General features: G+C 42.4%; 1 long non-coding RNA gene across 2 annotated transcripts in view; it reads left to right on the forward strand.

Moving 5' to 3' along the window:
- The first annotated feature begins 475 nt into the window (after nt 1-475).
- LOC132591890 (uncharacterized) overlaps nt 476-12,002 on the forward strand; it is a 77,534-nt gene continuing 66,007 nt past the window's right edge. For both annotated transcript variants that reach the window (XR_009557330.1, XR_009557331.1), the window contains exon 1: nt 476-606. This is a non-coding gene — a long non-coding RNA (uncharacterized LOC132591890). The remainder of the gene's footprint in view (nt 607-12,002) is intronic.

Genomic DNA, 12,002 nt, shown 5'->3' on the forward strand with positions numbered 1-12,002 from the left:
CACTTGTTTGTTGCATTGTTACTGTTTAAAAATTTTCGCGTCCTGTCAGCTGTTTCAGACATCTGCTCAGCTCTATAAATTGTCTGCATGGGGCAAGCGGTCTCCCCCTTCACCCCACCCCCACCAGTTTGGTCATTTTAAGGGGTGGAGATTGAGGAACATAAATATTGCCGTTTCCGTTTTATTTGTGTTGGTTGAAGACGAATGAGAGAAGAGGGAAGAAATCTTGCAAGCCCAGCCAAAAATAATGTGTGGCAAAGTTCTTGCCTGACAGAGAGCTGTCTTGGTCTGTAACCTACATGCAAAGAAAAGCAGAGCTACAAGATGACCTAATGTTTGGTTAATGTGTAATTTAACAAGAGCGAATCAGAAATCCATTTTGTAATACAAGACTAGCTACAATCACATTTGGTGCCTTTTGACTTAGACGTGATTGTCTTATTTAACATCAGCCCTATTGTTTGTTTAAAGAGAGAAAATCTCCAGACTAGAAACATTATTCAAAAGTGCCCACGCACCACATCCTGAGCAACTAAACAGGAGAAACCAGATGGGACAAACCACAGAACTATCTCCATAGTTTGAGGAACGTTTTGATGAACTTTGGTAAGTCCACTACTTAGCTAAGCATTCCTGGTGTCCTTTGCCTAGGAACAATGAGAACACAACCCTGTGTATGTCAACACAGAAGTAAGTCCCATTGAGTTCAGTGGAACTTACTTCCAGGTAAGTGTGCATAGGATTGCAGCCCTTGAACTGGTTGATAAAATATAGTATCTCAGCCGGCTGATATGTCAGTGATCTACTTGTGTGAGCCGTAAAATCATTTCTATGGAAGTCTTCAAAGGAAGTTGCAGTAGCAATTCCCATTAAAACATCTACGTAAGCAGTTTCCAGTGGGGCCTAGTCAAAAAGTAGCTGTTCAGCTTAGTATGGTAAATGCTCTCACAAATAAATATAGAGAGAGGTTTTATTTTTTGTCATCCAATTTGAGATTTAAGGTGAGCTAATGCTTGTGATGCCAGCTACCTCAGATAGATAAAGAAGGGCCTCGTATTCAACCTAGTAAAAAGATAAATAAACCTTTATATCTGTGCACACACTGTTAAAAAAAGGTCTTTCCCAACTCCTCAGATGCCACATGGCATTGGTTGTGATCTATATCTAGACCGTCTGCAATATCATCCACTTGTTGCTGCACAAGAGATTCTATGGCTGTGCAGTTCCCCACCCATAAGGACTCCAGAGAGACCAATCTGTTTGCCTAAGTGGGTTTGTGAATTGCAGTCTGTCACTCAGCCAACAACTCCAGTGTGCACTCAGGAGCTATAATAGGCAGTGCTTCTCTGCACAGGCAAGGACTTCCCCCATTCCCTTAATGATGGGGAATAGTCCATCTGCAAACTAGACTTGTGCCAGTGGACCACTTGCTGACATGAAACTGCAGAGGACAGCTCCTGATTATGCAGAGCATATTCTGCCCAGAAGAACTCCCTCAGATCATTAGTTTGCTCCCTGCAGCTTTGATCGTTCTAGTCTGTGTTTCTAGCGTTTGCATTAGTTTTAGGCCATTAGTGACATGGTTTAGCAATTTGCCTTAAACCTTTAGTAGACGTTAAACAAATATTTTCCTTTTAATTCAATTTCTAAACTAATGTCAATGTGTAGATTCATGTAAGAGCGGTAAAACTTTAAAAAGGAGGGTAATTCGCTCAGGCATTAGAGACACCGGGTTTTTTTTTAATACAAGTTCAGCAGCTAGTGAGCGATCCAAGGGAAATGACAAAGTGAATACATTTTAATTCATGCAACATGTACAAGACTAAGTTGGCAATGGCTTGGTAGTTTCCATCGCAAGAATGTCAGAGATGATCAAAGGGAAAGTGACAACAAATGCCCTTGTGGAAGGCACAGCACAGCACTAGCGATGGCACAAAGAATGGCTGGCTTTGTCACTTGCATCTTGCTATTTATCTTATGATGCAAACATTTCACCATATTGCTAGTCACTTAAGCTTCACTGTGAAGTTCTCATGCATTTTGGGGAATACAAGAGTGACACTAAAGAATCTTGGTGGTGTTGGTGGGTTTTTTAAAAAAATGTCTGCACCCTTTGAGAAAGTCCCACAGATGGATCTGACAGCTGTTTGCACCTGACAGATTAAATCTGGTAACTGAACTTGCTGTTTGTGCACTCAGCCAGTCCTTGAACTAGAACCCACGGGGAGTATTGAAAGCAGGTTTAGCAACTGAGTCAAAAAAGAGAGAACCTGCCGTCAGCCAGACTAATAGCTGTGCTAAGCTTGTCACGGTTGGAAGTCGACTATTTGAAAATCTTAAAGCAGTACTGTAGCAAGTGTCTTCTGCCCCTCCCTGTCTTCTCCCTTCTTTATTCTTAAACACAAAATCCAAAGTAACATGACACAAAGAGCTGCACATTTCACATAACTTGAAGCGTAAAACACTGGGAGTATCCATGCTATTAAGTGATGTCCAGCAGGATTACTTCGATAGTTTAAGACTGAAAAAGTGGTTTGTCATATACAATCAATGTATTCTTGTATCGTACTGATGATTCTAGCAGACTTCAATCCTAGAAGTGATCCTGGCAATAAACAGAGAATATATTCATAGAAAGCCACACTGCTGTGAAGTGGCCTTTCTAAATCATGCTAGGGTGAGAGAATCCTTGATGTCATAAGGCACACTTTATAAGGTTGCACACCTGAACTTCTAGGAAATATGGACTTTCCCAGCCAGTTCCTGTATGTTGCCATAAGACTCCATGGCATCAGCTACCTCATGGTCCCAACTGCCTGCTTGTTGTTCCATCTTAAAATATCTCTTCCTTTTCCAAATTAATTTGAATGACAAAGCTAAGCTCCAGCATGGCACTGCAACACATTGTTCCAGTTCAAAAAGGTCTGTTCACTCATGGCAACAATTCTAGCAGTTGTTCAGCGGGAAGGAAGAGTGGGAGTCAGGGCCAGCCCACCCATGAGAAAAGGTGAGGGGACCGCCTTAGGCAGCTAGTTCTACAGGGACAGCAGATCTCAATGGAGATCTTCACTCACCCCTTCTTCGCTGGTGGGTAAGGTAAAGGTAAAGGGACCCCTGACCATTAGGTCCAGTCGTGACCGACTCTGGGGTTGCGCCGCTCATCTCACTTTATTGGCCGAGGAACCCGGCATACAGCTTCCAGGTCATGTGGCCAGCATGACAAAGCCACTTCTGGCAAACCAGAGCAGTACACAGAAACACTGTTTACCTTCCCGCTGTAGCGGTATCTATTTATCTACTTGTACTTTGACATGCTTTCAAACTGCTAGGTGGGCAGGAGAAGGGACCCCGTCGCAGGGATTCAAACTGCCAACCTTCTGATTGGCAAGCCCTAGGTTCTGTGGTTTAACCCACAGCGCCACCATTTTGTGGTTTACCTCAGGCGCCAAAATGTACTGGAGTGGCCCTAGGGGAAGACTAAAACCAGCTTCCGCCTCCTCCTTATTAACAGCTGATGAACAGTATTACTGATTAGCTGTCTGGAGCTATGTATCCACTTGTAATGCAATGCCTGGTCCAACCAGGGATAGGAGCACCAAAGTTGCTTGTACAGAAGCATTCCCCGCTTGTGGCATATATCAGTGTAACCAGGGCTTTTTTTCAGCCATTGTCATTATAAGAAAGCAAGGGAGGCATTCATGGTGAACATCCGGCACATTTCCCCCCTATAAAAATAGCACTTCAGTACTGTACCTTCTGTGCGTAATAATGTTGTGGATTTCATCCTGTCGATTTTTAGGGACGAAACTTGGCTTTATTTCACCCTGGTCAAAGTCCCAGTTTACCCCCACCCCCATGTGCAGTTGCGTGCACACACAAAGGCTCAGGGTGTCTTTGGCACCCATCTGGAGGCTTCACCCAGAGAAAAACCTGGCTAGCCCCTTCAAGGCTCTGCAATTTTATAGTTCATTATAAGAACATAAGAAGAGTGTGCTGGATCAATGGCCAACCAGATTAGAAGCCTGCAAGCATAACAGCAGTCTCTCCATTTGTGATTCTCAGCAGTTAGAATTCACTTTTCCAAAGCATGCTGCCTCCAACAGTGGAGGTAGAGCACATCTATTGAGGCTAGAAGTCATTGATAGCCCTATTCGTCATGAATTTGTCAAACACTCTCTTAAAGCCACTCCAGCAGGTGGCCACACTGCCTCCTGTGGGAGCAAGCTCCATAGTTTCATGATGTGATGAAATACTTTTTTATATACTGTGAATCTGCCAAAATTCAGTGTCATTGGATGTCCTAGTATTGTGCGAGACAGGAAGAAAAACTTTTATCCATCCACTTTCTCTCCACACCATGCATAATTTTAGGCACCTGTATCCTGTCTGCTCTTACTCACCTTTTCTCTCAACTAAAAAGTTCTAAATGCTGTGACCTTCATCACAAAGGATTGCCCTTGATCACCCTGCTTGCCCTTTTCTAACTGTACAATATCCTTTTTGAGGTGAGGTGACCAGGACTGTACATAGTATTCCAACTGCAGCCTCAGCATAGATTTTTATAACAGCATTGTTCTATGAGTAGCTCTATTTTCAATCCCCCAGCTAATGGTCCATTAAACATCATTATCAAGTATAGTGCCCTGTTTTGGACACAAGAACTGATACGCTTGCAATGGCTTCCTCCATTGATTTTATGCAGGGAGCATAGATGTGATGGACTTTTGTTTGTATATGCTGCCCTACTTCCATGATTAAAGGTTAAGGGGTAAAGGGACCGCTGACCATTAGGTCCAGTCATGACCGACTCTGGGGTTGCGCGCTCATCTCGCATTATTGGCCGAGGGAGCCGGCGTATAGTTTCCAGGTCATGTGGCCAGCATGACAAAGCCACTTCTGCCAAACCAGAGCAGCACACGGAAACGGCGTTTACCTTCCCGCTGTAGCGGTTCCTATTTATCTACTTGCATTTTGATGTGCTTTCGAACTGCTAGGTTGGCAGGAGCTGTGACCGAGCAATGGGAGCTCACCCCGCCACAGGGATTCGAACCGCTGGCCTTCTGATCAGCAAGCCCTAGGCTCAGTGGTTTAACCCACAGAGCCACCTGGGTCCCACTTCCATGATTGAAGTGGTACAATTCCTAGAATTGTACCACTGAGTGTGATTCAAGGATAATCAAAGCACCTTAGAGGAAACTCCCTAGTTGCCTCACTCACCATCATCATTCCTTGACCTTGTTATCAGTTCCTGTACCAAGAGCTTTGCCTAATGTTTGTGTGACACATTTGATATGGGGGAGGGGATGTTGTCGGAATAGCAGCTTCTATTCCCAGTTTCATTGGTATGGCAGCTTGGTTTGGAATGCCAGCATATGACATCATAGCTTGTACTGGCAAAGTAAATTCATTGTGCTCTCCATCCTAACCACTTATTTGGTATGTAAAATTAGGCAGTACTTCAGGCTGTTTCTTTTTCCTTTTCACAAAATTCAGCTGCAGTTTGACTCATACATTCCTTCTGAGAATCACTAGAAATTGATGGAGAGGTCTCAGTAGGGTTCCAACAACTGTTGCTCAGCTGGATTTCCAAAAGTGTTCTGCTGCTGTCATTTTGAATATGTATACCAGAATTAAGTCTTGTTCTCATGCCTACCGTGCGATTTTTTGTTTGTCTTTCAGTAAACCTATATTTTACCAAGAGGTTGAGAATTAATTTAACCAACCCTGGCAAGAATTAGTTAGCAGAGAAATGAAACAGTTCTTTCTCGCTAAATCCAAAAATCACTAACTATTTCCTTCTTTAATGAGCTCTATCAAAAACAGATAAGAAGAGGAAAGGTATGCAAACTTGATTGGCATGCTTCAGAAGAGAAACTGATTTTATCCTGGTGCTTCCAAAGATTTTATATAAATGCTCATGATGTGAAGAAGACCTAGTAAGGATAGGCTATATTCTTCCAATTACTGAAACTGTAAAAATCCGGCCAATATCTACTTCTTCCAATACTTGCTGATTTACCTGTCCAAGTGATCTTTTCAAGTCTCTTGAAGCATCATAGTTAATGGCTATTGTATATGAAATGAAAGTGGCGAATTATTTATTGGCTAGTTGAAGAGAGGGTTTAAGTTAAACTCACCTAGGCTTCTAGCATTACTTAAATATTTTCTAATGCAAAATCATATTTAAAGGTCAAAACCAGCACCCTCGTGTTCTTGTGCAGAATTTTCTTTTTAATAAAAAGATTCCCCCCAAAGGGAAATGTCCCAACATCTTCACAGAAGACCAGAATCAAACAAGCATCCAGTGTCGTTCATAAATAGATTTATTTTTAAAACTTATATCCTACCCTTCATCTTATCCCAGGGCAAGCTGCAATATAAAAGTTTACTGTTCATTACAGTTCAATAAAACCCCAGCCACCTGTAAAGTATCACTAGATAGACCAATTTTTAAAATGCCAAAGGCCTGATGAAAAATGAAAATTTAAACTGGTGCCTAAAGTTTGGTAATGTTGGTGCCAGCCAGATCTTGGGGGTGGGAAAAATTGCTGAGAAGACCCTCTGTCAAGTCCATTTGTGGGATGAGAGGCATAGGTCCAAGAGCTTTTTCCTTTGTCCCATTGCTTTCAGTTGGATTTAGCATTACCGTAAACAGCGGGTTTTCCCAGAGAAAGTGGCAGGACCACTCAGAGTTTATTTCTTTGCTAGCATGCAAAGGCCGGCTGCTTACTGGTCCATTGGTTCACAGTAGCCAGAACTCACAGCCAGTCAGAAGAGGCCCAAACATCAACCAAAGGGAGGTAGGAAAGACCGGCATGCCTAAGTGTGGACTGACACACAGACGTTTGTTTCATGTACCTTGTTATGTGGGCTTTAAATACATGGCAGAAGTACTACTTAGTGGCAAAGGCAACAAAACAACTTATCCATTTCTAGGTAAAAATCTAGTTATGGCATTGTAACGGTATCTTTGCATCTGCCCCATATGTACCATGATCATCCTTGAATCAAGGATAGTTGCAGTATATTTGTACTTGATTGTCATCTATTTATAATGCAGAGAGATTTAAAAAGGTTCCCAGACAAGATCCTTCAATAATGGGGGAGCCTCACAAACTCATATTCATGCCAGATTTGTACAACTTTATGTGACAAATCAGGCATCATTAGAGAGAAAATACCATCCTGAACTATGGCAAGTTCTTAAAGAAATGGGAGTGCCTGATCACCTCACCTGTCTCCTGAGAAACCTCTATGTGGGACAAGAAGCTACAGTTAGAACTGGATATGGAATAACTGATTCGGAAAGGAGTACAACAAGGCTGTATATTGTCTCCCTGCTTATTTAACTTATATGCAGAATTCATCATGCAAAATGCTGGACTGGATGACTCCCAAGCCGGAATTAAGATTGCCGGAAGAAATATCAACAACCTCAGATATGCTGATGACACAACCTTGATGGCAGAAAGTGAGGAGGAATTAAAGAATCTTTTAATGAGGGTGAAAGAGGGGAGCGCAAAATATGGTCTGAAGCTCAACATCAAAAAACTAAGATCATGGCCACAGGTCCCAACACCTCCTGGCAAATAGAAGGGGAAGAAATGGAGGCAGTGAGAGATTTTACTTTCTTGGGTTCCATGATCACTGCAGATGGTGACAGCAGTCACGAAATTAAAAGACGCTTGTTTCTTGGGAGAAAAGCAATGACAAACCTAGGCAGCATCTTAAAAAAGCAGAGACATCACCTTGCCGACAAAGGTCCGTATAGTTAAAGCTATGGTTTTCCCAGTAGTGATGTATGGAAGCGAGAGCTGGACCATAAAGAAGGCTGATCGCCGAAGAATTGATGCTTTTGAATTATGGTGCTGGAGGAGACTCTTGAGAGTCCCATGGACTGTAAGAAAATCAAACCTATCCATTCTGAAGGAAATAAGCCCTCAGTGCTCACTGGAAGGACAGATCGTGAAGCTGAGGCTCCAATACTTTGGCCACCTCATGAAGAGTTTGGATATCCCGCTTTATCACTACCCGAAGGAGTCTTAAAGCGGCTAACATTCTCCTTTCCCTTCCTCCCCCACAACAGACACCCTGTGAGGTGGGTGGGGCTGAGAGGCTTCAGAGAAGTGTGACTAGCCCAAGGTCACCCAGCAGCTGCATGTGGAGGAGCGGAGATGCAAACCCAGTTTCCCAGATTAGGAGTCTACCGCTCTTAACCACTACACCAAACTGGCATGAGAAGAGAACACTCCCTGGAAAAGACCCTGATTTTGGGAAAGATTGAGGGCACAAGGAGAAAGGGACGACAGAGGACAAGATGGTTGGACAGTGTTCTTGAAGCTACCAACATGAGTCTGACCAAACTGCAGGAGGCAGTGCAAGACAAGTGTGCCTGGCATGCTCTGGTCCATGGGGTCATGAAGAGTCGGACATGACTAAACGACTAAACAACAACACCATCCTGAAACCAACTGATATTGCACAGAATAAATTTTCATTTGCTAGTTATACTCTTGTTTCTAAAAGCATTGCACCTCCCTTGTGATGGAGCAACATGGATAGATGCCAGCTACATGTAGCTTGGTTACTGTCAGACATATTACATAGACAGTTATAAAATATTCATGTAGTACATCTAGTTTCCTAGTACTTATTCATATTTTTCTCCTTCATTTTCCCAGTAGTCTATAGTGTTTACAAGAATGGATCCCACTTTATTTCTGGGAACACACAGAAAAGTTTTGATTTTGCAAGGACAACGTGCAAAGACCATTAATACTAGTCCTAGTCCTTAATTTCATTTTTTAAAAGAAAAGTTTCATGCTTTTTAAGAACAGAAGTATAACAACATGTATAAGCATTTAAAAGCGAATGAAGCAAAAACTTTCAGGGATTCAGTCCCATAAAAACAGGGTCCAATCTTGAGGGTCAGGGAAATATAAGTCTTCACAAGATGTCTGAAGTAACTAGTGGCAAAACGAAGGACATTCCACAGTACAATGGCATCAGCAAAACAATCCTGTTTTCACTGTCCTGACATATTTTGTAGGGTGCAGTGCTCCAAGTAGATGATCTATCTGGACATACACGTCTGTACAGTTTTTCAGGTAACCTAATTCAAAGTTGTTTGAGGCTTTATATGTTAACAATAAGACATTGAACATGGTCCTGGATCTGATTGGCCACCAGTGCAGTTCCCTCAGCAGAGGTGCACATCTAGGTGGCTGCAGTATTCTGCACCAGCTCCAACTTCAGCACCAATCCCAGGGGTAGCCCTACATTGAGCACCTTATAGTAGTCCATTGAGTATGTTGGAATCTACTAGTAGATCCTGACAAGAGTTTCTGTTTCCAAATTGTTGGACAACAGTGACAACAGAACATCTATCCTCACCAAAATTAGTGAAGAAAGCCAACCCAGGCTCAGAATGCACTCGGAGTCTTTATGCTGTTTAATTCTAACTATAATATGTGTATTTAGCAGCTGGCTCTGGTTGGCAGATCTTGGGATTCTATTAAATAGCAAAGTAGGCCAGTAAGCCTGAAGGCTGTCCACCCCTTCCCTCAAGGATACTTGCCACAATCTCTAGCTGACATACAATCAGTGTCATCCTGAAGAGGACATACCCATGTATGGACGTAGGGCTCCTCTGGTCAGTCATGGTTCATGCCCATGTGGAAGGAGATCTACTTATACACCTTCACATACCCATAGGCCTCCTTCTGGCTGGCACCGACAGGAGTGTGCACATTGGTATCTACGTGGTGGGCCTACCTTTACATTCCTAATGATCTGTCATGCACCTGATAACAAAAACTTGATTATCAAATGCTTGGATTTGGGCTTTTGTTGATCATTCCTTGACAATATTTCTCTACTAGACAATGCTGGGTATTGTGATAATGTATGTGCTACAAGTTTAGTACAGTGGTACCTGGGGTTACAGACGCTTCAGGTTACAGACTCCGCTAACCTGGAAGTAGTACCTCGGGTTAAGAACTTTACCTCAGGATGAGAACAGAAATTGTGCGACTTCGGCGTGGCGGCAGTGGGAGGTCCCATTAGCTAAAGTGGTACCTTAGGTTAAGAACAGTTTCAGGTTAAGAACGGACCTCCAGAACGAATCAAGTTCTTAACCCGAGGTGCCACTGTATTTCTGTTATTGGGAACTTCCCTTTTTTTGAAAGAAAGAAAGAAAGAAAGAAAGAAAGAAAGAAAGAAAGAGTAAGGAAGACTTCTTAGTAGGGATGAGACTCTGGCATTGGCAGGAAATGGGCAAACAGGTAGTGCAGTTCCAAAGAATGCAAAGCCTTAAGAGGTGTTTCTCAAGTCTAATAGGTCCTGCCTCCTGGCGGCATTTCTGTCTGGCTGTTTTAGGGCAAATGCCTGCAGGAGCTGCCAGTGGTCGAGTGCCTTTACACACACACAAGCACAGCTCTGGCTTATAAAGTTACAATAGAGCCCATAATCTTTTATTTATAAGTCTCTATTCACTTGTCGCTTGCATCTTTCCCAAATGCAGCGGTACACAAAGAAATGGCAAAGGTGCTGTAAATGTTTTATACCGACTTAGGGGAGAGGCTCTACCTTCCATAAAATAAAATATAATTTGATGGAGAATGCATCCCTGCTGACACTTAATACTTTCAATATACCATTTATGATATAACTGCTGTGTAACAAAAGACAATACCTGGCATTTTCTGTGTATCTTTTGCTCTGCTTTCTCAGTAGTTTGGGGTTTTACTTAAAGCAGGGCGGGGGCGGTGGGGCAGAACATGGCAATTGATTTTCAGTGGGGTGTTTTTTTTAAAAAAAAATGTGTATCTGTGCTGGTCATAAAAAAGAAAGGAAGGAAGACTTTGTGGCTCCTGCCGTTATAGTACTGCTATCTAGACACCAGTGGAAATTACATCACCTCCTGTACTGACTGTTAACCTGATCTTCAATGAGCTCTGCTAGCATAAAATGAAACCAAATCCCATGTCTGCTGTTGCTCTTTCGTAGTGCAAAAAATGTACTTTTCACATTTTCCAACCAATATGAAGAGGGGGCTACAAAGAAATAATTGCATGACTTAAAAGGAAGCAATCGTGTTAACAAGCTTTCCCAAACTTTTCCTGTTATTTTAAAAGAAAACTAGTTACTTTTCTGCAGTTAGAGCGAATTCACATAATGCATAGAACAATGCTCCATGGGTTTGCTCAACATTAAAGCCATCCTATGTTCAGTGAGACTTTCTCCTTAGTACATTATTTCTTCTATCCCGCATTTACAATTATACCAAAGGCAGCAAAGAAATGCAAGTAAAAGGTATATTGCATACCCAGCAGCCATTCTTCTTCCAAAGCTATCACATTTTCTTTCCAATGATAAGTGTTATGTATTAGTGTATATAGTTTTCCCTCAGGTCCTCAGGTCCTTGACAGTTGTTTTAGGAGGGAACTTTAGGAGGGAACTTTTAGGAGGGAACTTTGAATTATGTTTGATACATTGTTTGAGCCAGCCTCTATAAAAGCAGGCCGGCTCGGCAAAGAGCTGCTTTGGAGAGATTGCTGTGTCGTCTGCTATGCTTACCCACAACTTAACAATAAGCATATTCCTTTAGTGTATAAAATGGATTACTTACCATGAAACCCCGAATGGGTTTGGTCATGTCAATGAAATATGGAGCCCAGTAGTTGTGCTTGTAAAGAACTACAGCGGAACTTTGGTTGTCAAACGTTACTCATTCTGGAAGACCATTTGACTTCTGAAACGTTAGACACATGAGGAGCAATGGGCGGTCGGCGAATTCCATTGAGAAACTGGAGAAATGCACCTCGGAAGCCCTTCATCTTCCGAGGCACGTTTGATAACGGAAGCATTCTCTTCTGGGTTTTCGGCGTTCGGGTTCCAAATTGTTCAGCTTCCAAGACTCTCGGAAACCAAGGTTCCACTGTATTTGACACTTAGTCAGAATTCATTACAAAAGGTTAATATTCTACCCAGAATATTCATCT

This window comes from Zootoca vivipara, chromosome 3 (assembly GCF_963506605.1).
Source record: "Zootoca vivipara chromosome 3, rZooViv1.1, whole genome shotgun sequence".
Classification (NCBI taxonomy): domain Eukaryota; kingdom Metazoa; phylum Chordata; class Lepidosauria; order Squamata; family Lacertidae; genus Zootoca; species Zootoca vivipara.